We start from the raw sequence: 22,076 nt of genomic DNA on the forward strand, positions 1-22,076 counted from the left end.
ATTAAGATATTACGTAGAGATATCAGAATTAAAAGAGATAGCTGCACAATTTTTTTCAGCAATCATTAGTTCAGAATTTCTTTGATACCAGATTTAAAAAATTATCATTCATAAAAACATCACAAGTGTCAATGACTGTATTTCCCCAGAACACCTTAAAATCAAGTTTCATGATAATAAATTAGTTTTTGAAATTTGGCCCGCCATATTTAATTTTGAATTCAAAAAATCAAATTCAAAGACCTCGAAAACCCTTGGAAAACAAGATTTTCCATAAGTTAAGATAGTAAAGATGTTACTGTCACATTAAGTATGTAGGTTAAATTCTTGATTGTAATTGGCTGATTCGCTTACTACTTAAATTTTACCGTGTGCCATGATTCAAAGTGTGCACATTAAGTGCAGACAATTGATTCCAAAATGCACTATCTATACTTTTTTAATGTTATTTTGGTGTCAACGACGCCATTTCCTTCTCAATAGTATTTATCTATTTAGTAACTTTACAGTTGAAAAATTTCAAAAATCTCTGTTCATAACTTAATAGGATACAATAAAATCTAGTTAGATGGCACTATACTAATTATCGCGAGATATAAGAATCCTCTAATAAGGAATAAGACACCAATTTGCAGATTGCGGCTTGGTCGACCATTAATGAGATACTTCCACTTGTAATAGTGAATAAGCTTGGATAAGCTTGGAAAAGCTTGAGAACTTAAATTTCATATATTCATAGTTTTGTGAATATGTATTTAAATTTTATAGACGGTTTGGGTGATTTTTTATATCTATCTTAAACTGAGAACTGAATCTACTTAAAAAAATAATATAAATAAATTTATAAATTCCCGCGTTATTAATCCGTCGAATTCCGTTATTCCATTAATGACGGCTTTGTCTTATCCCTTACTATAGGGTTCCTACCGAGATATTGCCATGTCCCACATTAGACGGCTATCCCATATTTGGTCTTTTCCCTATATGTATATCGGATACAAAAAGCGCATTAGTTGACAGATGTGTTTAACGTCGCAATCGTAGAACAATTATGGCAGTTCACGCGTTTCGGATACAGTTGGGCATTACGAAATTGCCGCATGAGTAAAATAAGTATGCATGTGAAGGCAATTACGGCCCTGAGCGCAGCCCGTGTTACGCAGCAACGCGTCCGTACGGTTTTGCAAACTGTAGTTAGCGCGTTTTGTCCCGCGCGTGTATGTTTTTTATACACACGCGGTATGTCTCCTTCGAGACCGCATATCGAGGACAATATATTACGCAAACGAACTCAGGCGTGTTTATTAGCAGGTTTCGTTCGATTAGCGGCTTTTCGTCGCAGCCTCATTTCAAACGTGAAGTGGAAGAGAATAAATTCACGTCAATTTTTTCCTTTTTTCACATCTGTAACTTCGTAATCGCAAAAATGAACTGCACGAGTCTGCACGAGTCTGCACGCAGAATGAAATATTAGCCTCGATCCGAAACATACATTATTATAAATATTATCAGTAGAGATAGAACACGGAAAAAGAATTTTTGTTGATGTAAGAGAGAAATATAGAAATCAGAACATAATTGAAGGATTTCCTACAAAAACCTAATAAGTCTAGTTTAAAAAAAAAATCTGGATTATGGTGACAAATCATTCTCTATCAATAGTCACATCCTGAACAATTTTGGCAAGACTTAAAAGAAAGATACAAATATATATATAAATAAGTAGTAAATATAAAATTTTCACAAGAACCAAACAAATGCAGAGGTTTTTATTATTGTAAACGGGTTCTTAAAACATTAATTTTATAATCTATAACTTTATTCTGTTGCACGTCCTGAAAAAAAAAAAATCAAATTTATACAACGAAAAATATATAAGTGCCAGAACGAGTTGTTTTCTATAGTTTTTAGATCCAAATACAAATCCAGTTTCCAAATTACTCCATTATGTTACAGTTTTGAAACATTTGTAATTAAAGTTGCAAAAAAATTTTCAGTATTTTGTCACATTATGATATGTGACATGCTTGAGTTTTACGGCGATTGAAATTAAATATGTTATTAGAACTTTAAAAAATTTTTTACATTTTTTAAATGTAAATTCTATATAATTATTTTGATGATCCAACATATTGTAATTATTTTTAGATCTGTATTTGGTTTAATGGATTTCAATAAAGTCATTTTTGCCATGTATGTATTTAGAACCGAGATATAATACATAAAATAACCAAACTGCATTATAAAAAATTGCTATAGTGTTATACGAAGAAGAATTTAAAACTACACCAATAAAAATTGTACAGGTAAATGTAAACTATCTTGTTTCGTCGAATGGACGTTGATTTTGACAGAATTCACGCATATTTTTCACTTAATTCATTTGAGAAATAAGCATACGTCATTTTGTACGTATCCGCGTGACTTCTCGATGTGGGACGGTCCTTCGAATTTAGGTTCTTATTATTTTTCGAGTTTTTTTTGCGGGCAGCCGGCGCGTTGCATTTTTTACGTTTCACGAAGCCGCGATGGTCGACGGAGTAACGGCAGCAACGAATAAAAACGGTGCATCGTCGTTGACCGCACGTTGCACGCGAGAGCAAAAATGCCAGGAGAGGCTTAGAAAGACGCATGAAAGGTCGAGTCGCGCGCAGAATGGTGCACGGTGAAATGCATGCATGCACCCACTTCTCTCCCTCCCCCCCAGTGTTTTACTAACCTTCGAATGGAAATGGTGGAGGGAGTAGAAAGGGCAACGCGCTCGGAGTTCACAGGAGTTCACGCCATGCCATCGAGTTTATTGTACGTTTATTACTGCTGACACTGTCATTATTGTTGCAATAATGCGCAGCGCAGTACGATTATTAAATTATTAAATATAATAATGTCGGGCACGTTAACTGTCCGGAGTAAATTTCGGTGAGATTAATTGCGAATTATAATTAAACTGACCGTTAAATTAATGGCAAATTGAAATTGAGATTTATAGATCGGTCGCAAATTACAATTCATAGAAATTACAGCAGACTTCCAACCAAAAAATTGATGTAAATTTAAAGGCGTATTCTACTTTAATGGTTTCATAAAAAAAGCTGTCTATCTGTAAAAAAATATTTTTTTAAAAACATTGACGCAATTGCAATGCAACTTTCGTAGAAATATTTTTATTATTTTTTGTAAATTATAATATTTTTTATTATTGCAGTCGATGATATATGTATAGACGGCATTAAACTGAATTTTCAAAAATTACTTTTATCTTATTTGATCCTATATTAATTTTTATAAAAAATCGGATTGCGTGCATCAGAATAGTGCACGGTAAAATGCATGCATGCACTAGAAGATTTAAATTTCTTAAACTTTTTTCATAAACCATAAAATCAACTCCAGTTTGAGTTTAGAGTTTATATTTTGATACTTGTATAAAAAAATTTTTATATTTATAAATGCAATTTATAATACAAATACAAAAAGAGCGTCAAAAAGTCGCATTTGATCAGTAAAACAGAAAAACATTAGCATCTCCTTAATCAGTAGTAACTTAACTATTTAACTATTTTCGCAGAGATCTAGAGAGTCTGCAATTTAACCCCTTCTATATCATCATCCATAGATATCTCTGATAATAAGAAAAAATGACTCTACAAAAATCAATAAATATATCTAAAAGTTGCATCTCAATTATTTTAATATTTTTTTCTTTAAACGAGTCTTTTTTTCGAGCCCAAGACGATATGTGCATATTTCTTATACGTCTTTTTGAATTTTGTATTTCTAGGTTTGTGAACTTATATTTTGCACGTATTAGTTCTCATCAAAAGGTCCGTACGCATGACCCATCGACTTCCTTATCAGGTGAAACCTACGCTTCAAATGGAAGAAAATATCATTCGGCTTGCCATTATACAGACTTTGAGACGGCCCTCCTATTGTAAGCGGCGGGCTTTTACTCTTCGCTCCATCGTCTCTCCCTTGTTCTCCAACCTCTCGATTGATATCGTTAGCCGTTATGATCAGCCGAGAGGTGTATAACCGTTTGCGATATTACGGTTCGAATTACTTCGCGCACCGTTGTTATCTCTCGCAAGTAATCAGCACTCTCTCTCTCTCTCTCTCTCTCTCTCTCTCTCTCTCTCTCTCTGTCTTCCACGTAACCTGGCTTTTTCTCTTTTCTTGATGCGTGTAACAAACGACATTACGATGGAACATATACGGCACACTGGTGTGTATCGCGTACTGGCAAAGGTACATCGTGAAAATAATGTTCAACGTTCACATCGCGTATTTTCACGATGCAAAAAGAGATTAAAATTTTTAATATTTTTATTGATTATCAAAATAATCACATTTATTGTGCTCTTTATGATGTGACTATTATGATGTTACAAATTAAAATAAAAAAATATTTTAATGAATTTTAGGATTAAACTCTTTTTAAAGATTTTATATTCTATTTATATATAAAGCACTAATTATTAATTTTGTTTCGTGTATACTTCCTAAATATTAATCATCACTAGTCAACAGATAAAAAGACATCTTTCTAATGTTAAAACATTACGTTTACGTTCATAGTATTTTCGTAATATTCACGTATTCACAGTATTTTCACAAGTTAATTTCGGTTGGATTTCCATGTCGGCATATCTCGTTCTATGCGGATTAACACAAAGTGTTACTTCATAAAATAAAGAATTTCAAGCTGTTCACGTAAGTTAGAAAAATAAGCGCGATTTTCTCGCCTCTCCCCTTCCCCGAGTAAAAGGTAACACCGCCAGGTAACAATGAGCGGAACGGGAACTCATCCGTCGAGTCTTATCTAGAAAAAACCTGCACAGTACCGGAAGCGGAAAATAACACGCTCTTTTTCTTTTACGAACTACGCACGACTTAACTATTCGCTAATTAGCAGACCTTCCGAGCAGATATGTAACATTCTAAGATATATTTGCAATAAAACTTAGTAATAGTAGTGGCATTAAAAACATTGTGATTTGACGCGTGATAATAATGAATACAATTGACATGTTTCGTGCAGCATCAATTTTAGACTTGTTTATTCTTTATGTCATATTAATATTACGCAGGGATGGGAAAATTACTTTTTAAAAGTAACTAGTTTCCGTTACTTGTTACCGAGTAAAAAATGTAACTAGTTACCGTTACCGTTAAAAAATAACGATTCGTTACTCTTTCCGTTACTTTGTAATATTAACCCTTCGCAACACACTGGGTGGTTACACTCATAACGCTCTATACCTTTTAAATACCGTAATAAATAAAAGAAAAACTCAGAAATTGCAAAACCTGCAAAAACTAATTTTTTTAATCGCAAAATATAATTTTTTAAATATAAAATTTTTTAAATTTTAATACAAAAAATATGTAAATACTGTCTATAAACATTAAAGTTAATTAATGAATTTTTTCAGAATTTTAACATACATATTTTTAAAAATACACCTGTTTGAAAATTGTCATGGATGGCAACTACCCAATGTGTATGCAAAAGTTGAAAAAATAAGTGTGTATGCAAAGTGTTTATAATTAAATAAATAAAGTTGTACTGTGAAACCATTATGGCTTAGTTTTTTATTAGTATTTTTATTATTAGTAGTTTTATTATTTAATGAATATGTTGTATGTGTAATTTTTTCCATAAGTATGTTAATAAATGCTTAATTAAACATGTTGATTCTGTTATTTTGTATTTTTTCAAAAATATTTACAAAAAAGAGAAAAATACATAGCTGGGCCATATTGGGTATACATATATATAATCAACATGGCCCAAGTGCTACCTTTTTTGAAATCTTTACTATACTTATATGAATAATTGAAAATATTTCATATATTTTTTTTTAGTTTCAGAAATGTTTTTTATTTTAAATCTGATTATTTTTCAATTTATAAAAATATTAAAAAAAAATCTCTAAAGCTTGGGAGGGTAGGCATATTGGATACAGATACCTTATGTTTCTTTTATAATAAAATATAAATATTAAAAACATTTTAAACAAAAAATCCAGTATAGTTTACTGACGATTCAAGTAGCACGGAATGTATTAATATTAAAAATAAATGATAGCTTTGCTTGATAAATTTTATCACACCAGTTACCGTCATTTATCCATTTCCTATGCAACTTTAGCGATTTTGTAATCGCCAATTTTCGTCATCGACGGATCTCACATGTGCTTCTTTTCGATCAAAAGCGGTTTCTTTACACATGAATTATGTTTATCGTTATTTCCGAAGAATCTGATCATTACATCATGACAATGATCTGGCGACATAAAAGAAATAAGGAGACAGAGAATCGAGAGTGAAGAGAGTGTAAAAAGGCGAAGCGCAGAAGCAGTAGAAAATTGCAAGATAGAGATCACAAATATGACCGACGACGGATAAATATCGGAAGACAAGAAAAGAAGAACAAGAGATAGAGTAAGGGATATCCCTCTTAATTCTAGGCATCGGCCTGAGAACGTTCCCACTCCCACGTCCAAAGTACTCTTTTCCTTTTCCTACGTGCCTCCTCTTTTTCTTTCCCCGCCACGTGACTCTTCCTTTCCTCCCTATCGTTATCTCTGTCTCCTCTGTGCACGCGTCTTTCTCTTTTTCTTGCACTTATGTACGTATGTACACCGGTTGAGCGATCTTGGTTCATCACGGTTCTTGCGCTCGAATATGGTTGCAGGGACGAAATAACGTCTACGTGATGCCCTGCTCTCGATTACTAATCGGAGAAATTGAAGGAGATCGTTCGAAAAAGAATGACCGGAAGGAAAAAATACAGGAGGGACTATGGAACACATGTAGTAAATATCACAAAAGAGCGCTAGATCTCAGATACGCAAACGTATCATCTTAAAGTAGAGATACGCCTGTAGATGTCTACAGATGTTAATAAACATTCACGATTTTATCACGTTTTTGTCACGCATAAATTATCTAAACCGCCACACATTCTATATTTAACAGAAGGTCACAGAGGCACACAAGTGGAGTTCCGCGCTCGTATTTCTTTCTCTCGCATTATACCGCATCTTTCGAAATCATCCTCTGCGACTGTATTGGCTTTTCAACTGTTTCTCATCCTCATAAAAAAATACCGTGTTTCGACATTAGGTATAGAATAATGGCGGCAAAAAGACTTACCCTGCCGACGAAGAAGCGACGATAACATTTGGCCGTGTCGTCTTGATCTATTCGGGGCTGCCAGGCTGGCTGCGCAGGAAGTAATGCCCTACCGGCAGAATCGAGGGTGTGTCGGTGATCAGTACCGTCGACCCAGTACCCGGATGGCGTGACAACTAAGGGCGGCTGGACACCGGACGCGGTTTGGTGCTGCAGAGCTGCTTCCATTAGCGCTCTACCCAAGGGCACATCGCCCACCGGTGATGGTGACAACACCGAGTTGTGATTGCCGGGCGCACCACCGGGACTCGACGTTGTTCTGTCATCTCTCGATGTCTGCAAAAAAATTACAAACAATTAATGCATCTGAAATCTAATCGATTATTTAATCTCGTGTGAATCATTAAGTATCATTAAAGTAAATATTGACATTGAAAGAAGTACTATCGCACATATTTATAGACTAAGGAAATTTATTTTGTAATGGGCAGCTAAACTATGTTTTGTTCTGCAACAATTGCAAAGCAATAGTGGATCTTCTTAATTTATTTCTTTTTTTTATTTAAATAAATCTTCTAAACAACGTCTGTATTATTGTTGGTATGTTGCTTGCAATCATGTGTTGCTATTAGAATTGCAGCAACTAAATCCGTATTTAATGGCAAATTGATGCCTTCTTAATATGAAAACTTATATAGTAGTAAACTTGCTAATAACTCGGCAATAACTTGCTGGCAACTTTGAAGCCGTCATTATTCAAATTTGTGCATGTTAATTGCTATAATAATTTATAGAATCATACAACGCTGTTGTATTGTCAACAGTACGTGATAATTTTGATGGTGCTATCTTGCTGTTAAACTGCTAACAATATGTACATTGTTGCCTGCGTTTTGCTTCAATATCGGTACATTCAAAATCAAGAAGATAAATATAGTTGCAAGTTGCCAGCATTATAAGCAAGGCTTTGCTTAGACACGCTTTGTTGTCTAGAATACTTCTAGAATAGTTATATTTAAACTTTGAGGACTCATAACTCATCAGAAAGTTTCCATAGAAAGAGAGTTTGTAACTAGCATTTTGAAAATATCTCACGTCAGCTATTAAAAAATGTTTCCATTGAAAAAATCAATCCGGGATTATTGGATCCAAAGTGAGCTTTGGATCCAAAATCTAAGCTCACTTAATACCCCCCCCCTCCGCCCCCGACATCCTACAATTTTTATTTAAAATTTTTTCGTAAGATACTTGTTTTCAAATTATTACGAATTATTATTGTGCAAAAGTTAAAGTGGGACACCTGTATATTTTTTATAATTGGCGCAATTTAAAGATTTTATACTTCTTGGGGAAAATACACATCACTTACAAGTTGAGTTAAATAACATAATTATATAATTCATTGTTTTTTTAAATTTTTTAAACACAAAGCTTAGATTAGGTAATGTGTGTGTGTGTGTGTGTGTGTGTGTGTGTGTTTTACAATAGCTTTTTCACATACAAACGTATATATACTTGCACCTCTTTTACTATCATTTTTAATTTTGCAACAATTTATAACAGATTTGTAATAAATTTTCTGAATTTTCCCTTTATTAAATTTCTTTAATTAGATGTTTTGTTTATATTTTTGTTTATATTTAACAATAAAATACTATTTTGTACTCAATATCGATATTCAATATTATTAATGACAAATCCAAGAGAGAACCACAGTATAGAACACTTCCATATTCTCACATGAATTTCCTTCTCTGTTGGTGTCACCAGGCGCTATTGACTTGTTTATCAGTCGCCAATGTGGGTGTTCGATTGCTCGTTTTCGTGGCCGGTGACGTTGATTGCCTCGTATTGCTCATATGTATCTCTCTGTCTTTCGAAGCAAACACGATCGATTGCCTCAGTAGGAACAATCGCGACCAAGAAGAAGCACGCGCACGTCGTAAACGTCGTAGAGAAATCGAGGCGAGTAGGTCGAACGGTATGGCAGCGATCCTACACACTGGCGACCGTGGTCAGAGAAGAAACGGAAACGATACGCGTTCACGTGTCACCGTACACCGAATGCACCCACGCGGAGATCCTGTAGACACCAACCGCAGTCAGATATCGATTGTTACTCGATACATGGATACTCGTCTCACGACGAAGCGTGGCATTGATAATATATATGTAACTCTAAACATTTCTCGTCCACGTGCGCGAAAATAGCAGATAATTAATAGCTTATTCGACAGGACATTTAATGTCCGCGTAATGAGGGTAACTTTTAGCAACGACTGCTAAGCCAATTTTATTATTACATTGATCTCTCTTTTATTACATTGAAAAAATTATTTTTTTACTTGGAATTAAATGAAATATTTATGTAGATTTGGTGGGAATTACTATGCTTTTATTTATACTTCGTAAATGTATCGTTGGAAAAGCAAAGCACATGCAAACTCGATGACATTGATATAATCAATTTTTGGTTAATTTACTAAACATTTAGTTGATCATATTTCAACCAAATTACTATGCAGTTCAACCAAATTTTTGTTTCGACAAAATTCTTTTTCTTGGTATATATTGGTCAATGTGCAATATTAATTTACTACTTTCTTCTTAATTCAAAGATATATAACGATCTTCGATTATTCTAGTAGAAGAAAAGCAGCGCGGCGTTCTCCACTCTCGATTAGCCGCGTGCAGTTAAGCACTATCGCTTATGTGAAATTAACGCGCATCGTGCAGATTTCTCCAACTGCGTAAATGCGGTCGCACATAAAGGTGCGTTTTCTCTAGATCCTCTTTATTAAAAGAGATCATGATCTACTCGTATCGAGCATAAATTATTCTTTTACACTTAAGTATAATCTAAATTCAATTCTGAATCGCTAGTAGAATGCTAAACCTCGACTTCTTTCATGTATCGATCTATTCTATCTCTTTCATATTTCATTCGAGATTTCATTCACACAAGCTACAAATGTATCCTCATAAAAGTGCATTTGGGATCAATTATTAGATACATTTTAATAAAAAAAGACCTTTCTTAGCAAAAACGGGTAACATAATTTTTGGATGTTGCATACGATTCACTTAAATAAATATCATGTCATGATTTTGAAAATTTTACGGTTAAAATTGTAAAAAAAGTTATTTTAATATATTTCAGCATATTGTAACTATAATAAATATATAACGTGTTGGCAAAGTTTTATTATAAAAAGAAAGTATATCAGAACTTCGAGCCTTTAGAAGTAATTTGTTGTGTCGATTATGATTAAAAAGATATTTAATATTAATATAGGGTTTGTTGTGTCAAAGTTACGATTTCATGTAGGTTACTAAAAATCTCCTAAATATTTTTTATGTTACATTTAGGGTTGGTTGTTCCAACTTCTTGGTAAACATGCCTATCAGGTCAATATGTGTCTGTCTTTATTTATTTAAGAAAAAAATGAAGACAGACACATGCTTACCTGATAAGTAAGTTTACCAAGAAGTTAAAACAATCGACCCTTAAACTTAAATTACTGGATACTATTACAAATTTGATATCAAAGTTAACAAATTTAATTTAAACTGTAAAAATCTATATAACGTAATTATTTAAAAAATTCAAAAATTTTTTATTTTTATATGAGATAAGTATTTAGACACAAAAAATTCTTTAATTTCAATAATTAAATTTATTGAATAATTTGATAGATCATAATGGCGCGCATGTAGCAACTTTATAACGCAATAATCTTATATTACAAAAATTTTCTGAATCTTATATTACTAAAATTTTCACAATAAATTCCTTTGAATACTGAAAGATTAAAAGTCTTAATTTAATTTTGATTGCAATTAAACTTTTCCAACCTGTTACATATCAGATATAATATACGAATATAAAATTACGTTATATATAAAAATACATTAAAGTAACTCTTTTTGCAATTTTAATTACTTCAAAATTGTGACACAGTAAAGCAATTTGTAAATGAAATATTTACAATTTTATTTAGCACCTAATAAAAAGAATTACGGGAATTTTCTGTGCATTCTTTTATTGTTGAACAGTGTTATCAAAGATAGGAAGAAATAACATTGAAAAAAACTTGCCACTCTTTGCTAAAGCTCTCTACAAACATTTGATTGACAGAATTCGATCGAATCGTTAAAGTTGCGCACGCGATCAGTCGTTAAATCGATATACATTACGACCTCTCGGCGAAACAATATTCTATCCTGGTTGAGGTGCAACTTACGATAGCTTTATCGATTTAGCGACGCGAACAGGATTACATTACCACGCGCTTCATTCGCTTCGCTAAATGCACGTGTGCCGCATACAACCGATATGCGGATAACATCGAGAGCATCGGCGCCGATTTAATTCTCAAGTGTCACTACGAAGCAACACGAGGTGTAATCGACCTCAGTTGGACAGTTTGTCAAATTGGGGATTATTAATGTGTCGATCGCGAGTTAATTATAATTCGCACAACACGATAATTGCAATGATCTTTCAGGAATCATATTAACACCGAATTGCGATTGATTCTGGCTCGAATATTACTTAATTTTAGCAATACTGAAACTATTTTAAATTATATAACAGTATAAAAAAATTGACTAATAGCTTAACACAGTATTTGCCTTGTGAGTTTTATCTCATTATAAAAGACGTTCATGTTTCTGAAGCTACAGTAATGTTCATTATCATAAAAATATAATAATAAAATATTTTTATAAGGAGAACTGAAGTTACTTTTGGAATAGAAAAAAGAATAGGAGAACACAAAGATATAAAGTTTCAATTTTTTTAAAGTAGTTATATTTCGAAGAAATATGTATATATTCTCTCTTTCTAATTAATAACATTAGATTTAAAAATTTCATAATTTTTTTACATATACATGTCACTTTACAAATATATATCACTTGGGTAATATTTTTACAAAATATAGATACTATTTGAATTTGTGATATACACAAAAATAATAAATATAACTTTTTGTCTTTCGTTCAAGAAGCACATCTACTTGACACCTTTTTTTCCTTTAATTTCCCATATAAAGTCTGTAATAATAAAATATTGTGTAATGTGATTAAATAAAACATTTCGTGAATATTGAATTAAATAGTACCGTGCACTTGTTACTTTACACTATTGCCTACTTTATTATATTATTTAAAATTTTATATTTGTGTTTTTTTACGAGTGTTTTATATAACAGATTTTGACAATGTTAATTATTAATAGTCACATCATACACTAGGACTAGAACATGGTACTAAACCTGGAACCATTTATTAAACTATTTACAATAATAAGTTGAAAAAATAGTATAAACAAATATTTTTTATATTAAATTATCTTTATCTCATTTAAAATATTTTGATAATTTATCTTATCTTTACTTAGATATTTGTAAGTCATTTAAGCGCAATAAAGCATACAACATACAGCTCTTTTTTGTCGCATTCACGCTTTGCTATCGTCGTAGGCGATACAAAGTCGGAGTCGAGCACGTTCAGTTTGCTCAAGACTTATCCCAATGGAACCGTTCTATTTCGAGTTTGGTTCCGTTCGAACGGCGCGGCAGAATGAACACGATTTTAACGAGACGAGGCAGAGAAGAAAAAACGGCAGAGTAGCGTGAAACGCAGTTTAAAAGTAATGCGGATGTGGCCTCTCGGATTACGTTTCTTCGAGGTTGTCTTCCTCGTTGATTTTTCTGTGTTCTTCCTCTTGCGAGAGCACTTTCAATCACTCACGTGGAAAAAGAGAGGGGAAAAAATAAAAAGAGTTTCCCCTTTCGTTCGCTAATTTTAAGCACCTCTAATTTCGAGTGTGAGCAGAGAAAAAATCCGAAGATGGAAGTGTTCGGAAAAGAAAAGATGGAGCGACAGAGACATGAAATGTGCGCAACCTCCTCCGCCAAATATAAACTTCGGCGTGGCAGTCTGTGGGTAAAGGACTGGAGAAGCAAATATCGCTGAACGTACTGGTTTTGGCTGCTACATATTCTTTATATTTAGAGTATTTCCGAGGTTCGGTCGCGATCGTGACTTTGGATATTTTTCGGAACTAATTGGAAATACGCGCATGTATGCATTTATCATTTTATGTCATTTTATTTTATTCCGTCGAAGTGTCAGCCAAAGTTGTTCGATTGTTGAACAAGTTATTAAGAATGTAATACGTCTTGCGAGACACTTTAATGTCGAATGGCTCTTGATGGCTTTCGAAAGCGTCGAGGAGAACCCGTCGCGGCCTCGATAACATATATGCCGATATTCAGCAGCAGCTGCCGATATATTATTACTGGTACCACCTGCTGCGACACCATATGCTTGTATTATTAGCACCCACTGCCCGCTTTTATGGTGGCCCGTGTTCGTCGTGTAACGGATGGAACGTGTACTATACAGGTGACTCCAAACACCACCTGAACTTCTCAAAGTTAACTAAAGAAAGATAAAGTTAAATTCACTACAAAAAATATTTTGGTATTAAAACAAATAATTAGGTTAAAATGCATCAAACAAAACTATTTAATTAATACAAACATTTAGTATAAAATAATATTTTATTTATATGTTTATTTCACAAAACCAAAAAAAAATATTTTTCATTATACATAAAATGTTTTTTTTTTTTTAATTTTTGCCATCAACAAAAGCTATTTAGACTTTTTAAACATCAATTAAATATTTTGTTATATATAACAAAAAACTTTATTGTTTCTGAGAAATACAAAATATTTGCTTATATTAAGTATTAATATATATTAATATTATTAGTTTATATGAGTTTTTTATTCGATATATTTTAATAAAATTATTTGTTGTTACAACAAAACATTTTTCTTACAGACAAGCAGAATTTTCTATAAAATCAACGAGATATTATGTTCTAATTAGAAATATGAAAAGAGAAGAAACGAACTCGCAATATACAACGATAAAATGTAATAAGCAAGTTTAAATAAATGATATTCTGAGAAATCTATTCGATTAAGTAGATAAAACAATTTGATTGAATCAATTAAATCTCGTTTGGACAAATAAACAAATATTTTTTTACGTAACAATAATTTATTTAAAATATATGGATATGTTAACAAAAAATTTTGATTCAGTGAACTGAATAAATTGTTAATTGTATAAGACTAAATTTTTGATTAGTATTTAAATTATATTCACTAAACAAATTTGTGTTAATAATACTAAAATTTCTAATTAAATTTCTAATTAAAATTTTTGTATTAATTAAAGAACTAAAACAACTAAAGTTCAGTATACAAAAGAAAATAAAAACTCTGAAGTCGGGGCAGAAAACCGTTAATTCTGACCAAATTAAATGCACTGGTTTTACACCTTCACAAAGTGTTCTTAACTAAAAAAAATTTTTTATTTAGAATTAAAATATTTGGTATAGACTGATTGGTATTACTATTTTTATTTGAGCCAAGTAAATGTATTATTTATTGAGAAAGCCAAATACACGCTTTTTCATTGAGACCGATACAATAAATTTTTGAAGTAAAAATTTCGTTACTTTTTAACATTTTATTTATTTCTAATAACATAAATTTTTATTAATACAAACTCTCAAACAAAATAGCCCAATTACAATTTTTGGTTTTATTCAAATGGACCTTTCAGTGCAGTGCATTTTAAATTAAACAGCACAATAAAGTTTCTTTCTAGACTTAAAAACATCTATTTTTAGTTCTCTTGAACTTCCATTATATTTCCCATTTAAACATGTTTCCGAATTTACACTTTAGCCTTTGCGAATTTACAAACAGCATTGGATTTAACGACTCGTTCCACTTCTTTGCGTTCAATTTAATTTTTCAAGTTCTTGTAATTCCGCTTTTGTTGATCGCAACATCAAGTAGCACGAACATCGGTACACATGCCTGCACATATTGTAATTCCCCGCGCGACTCAACCGCGCGCCGATGCAACGCCCGCGACGATGCGTGCACATGCACCACGCACTCTATTTCCGTCCCGGAGAATTCGAGGTGAAACTCCTTACTATCGAAACGCGTCCGCGCATCTTCGGCATTTACGGTGCTTTATTAATGTGAGAGCCGGCACGTATGTATTCCCAGCTGCGGGAATGCAACGAGTGGCGTAATGTCTCTCGTTATGTGCCTTTTCGTTGCGAACGTTTGTCCCCGCCGGGCAAATAGTATTCTTTTTCATGAATTAATTAATTACGGTGATAAGCGTTGGTTAAATAAGAAATTGATAGACGTAACATTGTATATCGCGCTAATGAGATCCCGCAATGGCGATAACGATCGAATGCACAAGGATTGCATCAATATATCATTTGCAATTAGAGCACAAATAATTTTGAAAATATGAGAAAATTGATTTCAAAGAGTTAAATATATTTAGATTTATCTAAATTATCTATTAGATAATTAAATCTTTCTAAATCAATTTGAATTATTCAATAATAATTAATTTATAATATACAAACTATAAGTCGAGTTGTTAACTACACGTTCTTTCATTAACATTAATTAAGATGTAGTTTTTTTAAAAGATTGTTACACGTTATTGTAAGAATTCTTGGCTTCTGCATCTATCTGCAATTAATTGATGCTGATTTAATAGGAAGACTACGCACTAAGTTCTGGAGAAAGTTCACGTTTTGTATGAGCACAAGGGCTGATTGTATTCGATTGGCTTATCTAAAGTGATTCACGTAGCTGAGTCACACACGTGCGAGGAAGTAGACGAATCTTGAAGAGACTCATTCGGATATGTCTGTAAAGTTGGCATAACGTTTTCTGTATAGTAATTGAAAAAAAATGACAATAGCACTGTACTATTTTTTATATTAAATACATTTTTAAAAATTTCGCAATTTAATAAAAAAACTAAAAATAGAAATAAATATTTTGTGCAATTTTATGTTTCGACATATTTTCCTCGATTGTAAAAAAAGAAATTAAAAATTATAATATTTCAAAAATTTTCGTTCTAAGTTAACTTTATTATTAGCTAATTATATACATTTTTAATACAAAATTTCAACAATTAATAATTTTATGTTACGCACAACACTCAGCAGAAAAGGATAGCGCTGACAATTTTCGATACAATTGGTAATAATTCTGATTTAGTTCGAATTTCGTACAAATAAATCATTTTTTAAATATTTCATTTTATAAACATTTTTTAAAATAATTTTCACTGTTGTCAGTACGACGGTCGGTGGAAAAGTGTCGTGCTAATTATTTCTGACATTTTTCCGCGTGAAAACTGCTTTACTGCATAAGCACGTTAAGTTTTATACTGCAAAAATTTCCAACGGATTTACCGAAGAAATAATGTATCCAACTGTTAATTTTGTTACCACTTTATCGGTAAATATATTATCCGATTGTAATTATCCGACAAAAAATAGACATGCTCGAGTTCTCATTAGATAATCTGTTTGTTGCTATAACATATTGGATTATTCGATTAAATATCAACGGCTATTTTTCTCAGTATAATTTAAAATGTTTCCTTTAACTAACAAAGACTGCATCAAAAGAACATGATAGTTTTTATAGAGTTTTAGTTCAAGATTTCAAAAAAAATGTTAAACTTGAAAAAAGTGACATTCTTTAATTAAAAAAAACTAATTATTATCCATGCGCATACCTGGTGGAAAAAGGGTTCTTGAAAAGGTGTCATTGGCATTAGAAAATAATTTTTAGCCACATGTACGTACATGAATAAAATATCTCTAAGCGTTTTCTAGATCTTTGAAATTTTCATATTTTGTGAAAAACAAAGCACTTTTTAGAATATAACTTCAAAGGACTTTTTTCATAAAATAAACCAAGAAATATTTAATAAAAAATTATTTGTATTTATTTAGGAATCACTCTGTATATTACACAGATTTATTAATTACAAATGCATAAAAAAAACTAAAAATACACAAAAAATTGCAAAAATACTGGTATCTCATACGGGATATTATGCAGCGGAAGATTAAGAAGCAAGGATTTCAAATCACACATTTTCCTTCTCGCTTTATTTCAGCCTTGGTATATCGCGATCTATGTGCTTAATTATATAACAAAAGCGAAGAGCGTATTGTCCGTAACGTAAAAGGAATCCTATCTCTTGGTCAACGACGCTCAGGAAACCGTATTGCTCATTAGCATCCGTTCGCCATGCGACGTACATATACGATCGTACATGTATAATACATACATACGTACCGCCCATATCCGACTTACATAATGTCTCTCTTCATGTTTATAAATATCTACAAGCACAGTAGAAAATGTGGAAAGTCGCGTACATGCAATGTACGGGTACACGGGCGATAATTATACCTTTCGCGTTACCGCTGATTGCTTCGTTTTGTTCGATCGTTATTGGACCTCAAGGCTAATTCGCCACGCATTATTTTCACAGCATCGAGATAGCATCGTGTCGCAAACGTTGCATGCACGATTACTTTTGCACACTTCGTAGATTAATGCATCTTCTAGATTGTAGATTAAGAATTTTATTAGTTATCTGGATTTTTTAGAATTGCAGGCTAGTCGAACGGAGAAGAAACAATGCTGATGAGCAACGAAGCTCGAAGATTGCAAATTGGCTGTGTAGACCATCGGTTCAATTATAGTCGGAGGATTGTATAACGCTTCTCGAGTTCAAGGGAAGAGAGAATCACGCGTGGAACGGCAGGCTATTTCCTAAGGGCGGAAAGTTCCGAAACAGCATGACATTCCTCATCGGGCGTAACAGTTCCCTTCAGGGGAATCATCGTCGCTTGCTCGACAGTACGTAGGTATCTACTGCGAACTAGCTAGTACTATTAATCTCGGTCTGGCCGCAAACAATGGTCGGTCGGTGGGCCGTTGGCAGGTAAGCGTAAAAATTATCCGGTTCGAATAAAATGAGCCAGGTGAGTGGGAGACGCGGATTGCAGTATTGTATAATGTCTATCTGAAGCCACAAGGCACGAAACAACATTCATAGCTGCGTCGGATACTTCAATTTTTAAAACTACAAACAGTTCTACAGATTTAGAAGAATAAATAATAATAATTTTGTTTTAATATTTCGGATTTTAATATTTATCGAAAAAGAATATTGTCAAAGGAAATATGATGTAAAACATTACACAAATTTATCATCTTACAATTAGAAATTTAATCAAATAATTATATTATATAAAGCCTTAAAGATAAGTTGTAGCGACAAACTTTGAAGAGAACGTAAAGTTTTAAGAAGACGGACAGAAAGGAAGTTGGCGCACAAACAGACAAAGACGGTAAAGGAAAGAGAGGGAGAGAGAGAAAGAGAGAGATGGTGAAAGTTGGGTTACGAAGGTAGGAATAGCATGTATAAAATGATTCATCGAGTTGTGGGTAGCAGGAAACCCTCGATTGAATCAACAAGGGGAAACAAATGAATAGATAGAATTTACAGAAAATTCTAGAAATCGCAAAATCACCAGAATACGGTGCTGCACGTAGTTAATCGTTAATAAAAAAAAATTTTTCGAAAAATTATAAAGAAAGTCAGACCTGGATGCCAATCAAACAAATAATAATAATGAGATAAGATAAAATGTCTATTTATATAATTTATATAATAATAATTTCTCGATGGTAAGTAAAGGATTTAACTTATTATACAAACTTATTGAAAATTCAAGAAAGTTAACTTAAATTTAATCATTTTGCTAGCTTTTTTACTCAAAATAAATTAAGTTCAGTTTTTTCAATTTTAACTTTCTCGCGCTTGTATTATAGAAAAAAAATTTACACCGCTGTTGCATCAAGCATTTCTTAATTACCACTCGCTTGATAATTTTGCGAAACTTTGTGGCAGCATTTAAAACTAAATGTAAAAGTGAGCCGTGCCTCATTTAACAAAAATTGGCGCTTTTTTTAGGAAACAAAATACTTGACGACGTTTTGCCCGGCGATCAAATGCTATGTAGTTACTGAAATGCGGAAGTGAAAAACGCGTGAGAATCTTCGTCTCGCACAAGCACTTCCTTTTCTCTTTCCAGGAAAGACTATGAAAGTGACTACAGGGCACTGGGAAAAGATGCCCTACAGATAGAGAAGAGAACTTCAACCCTTTCGAAGGAAAGAAAGGAGAAGGGAGAGAATGGAAGAAACTATTTTCTCCTCTCTCGGAATTTCAGAAGACGAATGCAAACCGCCTACCGCCATACGGCAGATCAACGGGGGGTCTCGCAGAGAAAGGAAAGTTTCCTAGATGCGGATGCTGCGGATCCTCGCGCCCAATACCGCCGTACATGTTTCTTATATAACGTAGAGAACCGTTTGCGCCGCCGGAATCGATTGGAGCGGGCTAGGGCTAGTTATATACGATAAGCGCGAGCAATTTCGCCTTCGTGAGTCATGTACCGGTCGCAATGGTAATGTGGAAGGAAGGGCGTATACGTATAATGCCACGCTCCACGACGCAATTCATCCGTAGGCCGTAATAAGCCTTCTTCTTCTTCACATCTCCCCCTTCCCTTCCTTTTCTCTCTGTACAATGACGAACACACAAGTGTTCTCGTAGCCAAGTTCTTATTTTTATCTTGGTAACAAGGAAAGTTGATCGGCGATTAGGCGAGTGCCTAAGTGATTCGCGAAATACCTCTTGTTTTGATACCACATCAATTCTAGATCGTTTTAATTACGTGAAAAACGCTATGGCAGCGGCGTATAGCGTTCATCTTTAATTGTGAATAATCAGTGCTTTTCGTGATAAATATCAGTGAAAAAGTTAGAACAAAAAAGTTTGTTTGAACACTTATGTGAGCGTTACTTCTATTATTTATTCGTAATGCGAAATGTTAAAATGTTGTAAAGGAGAAAGTTACAGTAGACTATAAAGAATTAGTTTTGATTGTCGCCATCAAAGGGCAAAGCTAAAGAAGACATTGTAGTATCCCATAACTTCCTTCGCTATTCCATATATTTCTCTAAACCTTTTTTTAATTTTTTGTTAATTCTGTTCTATTATCCAAAAAGTCTTCTAGTTGTAGTATAATAGGTATCAATTACATTAAAAAATATATTTAGCTAAATTTTTAGTTATTTCTAAAAAGATTTATTCTCCTGTGCCCTATCAATATTCATAAAAATAAAATTATAATTAATAGTAATAACATTTAAGTAATTATTTAAATGCTAAATTTGTATTAAAGGGGACCGATTTATTTATATTTTAATTGCTGGTTTTTTTAATTTATGGTCACACCCTCATTATAATAATTTACTATAGCGCTTAGCAGTTGCTTACAGTGTCAATGTTTGTCTCTACTGCTAACAAGCAGAGTAATGCTGCTCAGCGTTAATGATCCCACCTCCACGGGTTGATTAGTTGCAATAGTTACATCCTATTTAGTTACATAAGGTAAGATAAGAGCCCTTAAGTAGGAAGTATGACGCGTTCGAGTATAATTACAAAGAGTGTTTTCTCTTAACTAAAATTAATGAATTTAATAAGAGCTTAGTAACTTGCAATCTAAAAATTCGTGACTCGTTAAAAAGTGGCTAAACTTTCTTAGAGAGAAGTAAAATATTGAAAATATAAAATATTGTAGTTGCGTCAATAAAAAAAATAATGATACACAACCAATTCGTAATATAATCTATGCAATATATTCTAATTATATTACAGCGTTTTACAATTTTCATAATTGTTATAAAATATGGAATACTTTTCAAATTTATTATCTTTATATATATATCTCTTTAATTTCTTTTTCAACAACCCTTGAGATTATTCCTTCACGCACATTTACATTTTCAATATATATTTTTATATAAAAACGTGCATGTCCCCCGATAATATGATAATAACTTCTGCTATGACAAACGGGAAATATTGCCACCTTTATTATTCCCTTCCTTAAATCAACCACGAACGATTCATCGTTCCAGATACCATGTACGTCATCGCACGCTCATAATCATGTACACGTGCACACGCATATGCGTTGCATTACGTAAGATGTCCAGGGGATGACCTTATGGCGCGTGTCTTTCGTGACGAAGTGCCGTTTGCGATTAACCCTGATGATTATATCGGACGATCCTTAACACAGCCGTGGAAAATCGATTCCCAGTTTGCCATGACTCATTTCTTCTACAACTAGATCTTATATACAAAGTACAAATTCACCAATTAATTATGATAAGTATAATTTCTTCTTTATTCTACATATAAATTTTGGTATTTTACATCTCGGTAAAATCTCAAAAGACGATAAGATTTGAAAAATGATAAGAGTTAATACACCGATGCAATCTAAAGACCATTGTATGCATATGGAAATACAAGCGTTTCGATCAATAGTTTGTAGATTTTATGTGGAAGATTAATCGATGTACTTGTGCACGCGTTTTCGATTTGTCAAATACATTTGTATTTGACTAAATTCTTTGAAATGAAAAACTACGCTAAACACAAGTGTTCTTATGTACCAATTGAATCATCATATCTCAAAATGTAACTGATGAATTATCTGCTATCATTGTTGTTTATCTCAGAAACTTTATCACATATTTAACCTTTAGAGGACCGGCTTTTTTTTGGACAACTTTATGAGTTTTAGGCAAATGTATTAGAAAGGCAAATGTACGCTCTTTACTGTAATATACCATATAAAATGCATTATGCTCCGCGGTGAAATCACATAAGCAATAATGTAATGCGCTCCATGATAAGGAGCAATTATATCATCCTGTCGACGCATCACAATGATCATTAACGCCGCTCACCTCGGCGCAGATTTGCACGAGTTCTGTTCCCTTGTGTGTAATCAAAGAAATGATACAGAAGATGCAGCAGACCGCGAATCAAAACCTGGACGTAAACCCGACTTGGACCAAAGTACCCTCTTTGAATTTAACAATTCAAGTTTTTCTCTCGCTTTTGTGGAT

At 32.9% G+C, this 22,076-nt stretch overlaps 1 long non-coding RNA gene across 1 annotated transcript; it reads left to right on the forward strand.

The window, feature by feature from the left end:
• The first annotated feature begins 14,324 nt into the window (after window positions 1-14,324).
• On the forward strand, window positions 14,325-20,753 carry LOC114255705. The gene is made up of 2 exons (XR_003626896.2): window positions 14,325-17,939; window positions 19,181-20,753. It is a non-coding gene; the product is annotated as an uncharacterized LOC114255705 (long non-coding RNA).
• The last annotated feature ends 1,323 nt before the right edge of the window (window positions 20,754-22,076 follow it).

Source organism: Monomorium pharaonis, chromosome 7, assembly GCF_013373865.1.
Source record: "Monomorium pharaonis isolate MP-MQ-018 chromosome 7, ASM1337386v2, whole genome shotgun sequence".
Classification (NCBI taxonomy): Eukaryota; Metazoa; Arthropoda; class Insecta; order Hymenoptera; family Formicidae; genus Monomorium; species Monomorium pharaonis.